Source organism: Geospiza fortis, unplaced genomic scaffold, assembly GCF_000277835.1.
Source record: "Geospiza fortis unplaced genomic scaffold, GeoFor_1.0 scaffold145, whole genome shotgun sequence".
Lineage (NCBI taxonomy): Eukaryota > Metazoa > Chordata > Aves > Passeriformes > Thraupidae > Geospiza > Geospiza fortis.
Genome location: NW_005054362.1, coordinates 408011 through 408827, shown reverse-complemented (window position 1 = coordinate 408827; position 817 = coordinate 408011).

Sequence of the window (817 nt, the reverse complement as noted above, 5' to 3'; positions counted from 1 at the left end):
TTACAAATTCCTCTGTTCAGCTGCATTAAACACTTTTAACCCTGTCAAAGGGGGGTGTGGCAGGGTGTGGAATTGGTTTCTCCCATTTACAGAAACACAGAACAGGATTAAGTCTGCAGGTGCAGAACTATAAATATAAAGCAAATTTGGATCACTATCGGCTGCTTCCTCTGTCTGGGAAGTGTGCACCAGCACCGAAATCTGGCACGTGGTCCCACAGCCTGGAAAGGGAATAACTATACCTGAAAGAAACGACACTGTTTTTTTGGCATGACTCCAAAACATCATTCCTGGTAGAGAAACTGTAATTCAATAATCCTAAAACTTTTCCAATGCCCATTCATCCTTTCAGAGAGGAAGACAAGGAGACTGGTAATTCCATCACTAGAGATGGAGCTTCCAAAATGTGTTTTATGATCCAGGAGATGAAAGAGCCCCAGACCCGAATGCAGCTCAACACAGCCCAACTTCCACACATACGTGGAGTACTAGAACTATCACAGGAACTCCTGTGCGTTCTCCATTTCCATTCCTTTTCAGGAAAGAAACAAAACAAGCCCAAAACAAAAACCCTCAAATATCCTTTTTTTCTACCCAAGCCATATCCTGTTACAGACAGACGGACGGTGCCTGTCCCCAGACTCTCCCTTTTTTAGGATACTGTTTCCAAAGCACAAGTAGGGGAAAGGAAAGGAGCGTATAAACAGAGGCAGCTACCATTTTGTAAACACGCGGAAAATGAGGCTTGCAGAGCGCTTTCCTGCCGCATCACGGCCCGGGAGCTGCCGGGCGGGCCAACCCGCCCCGCCACACCCCG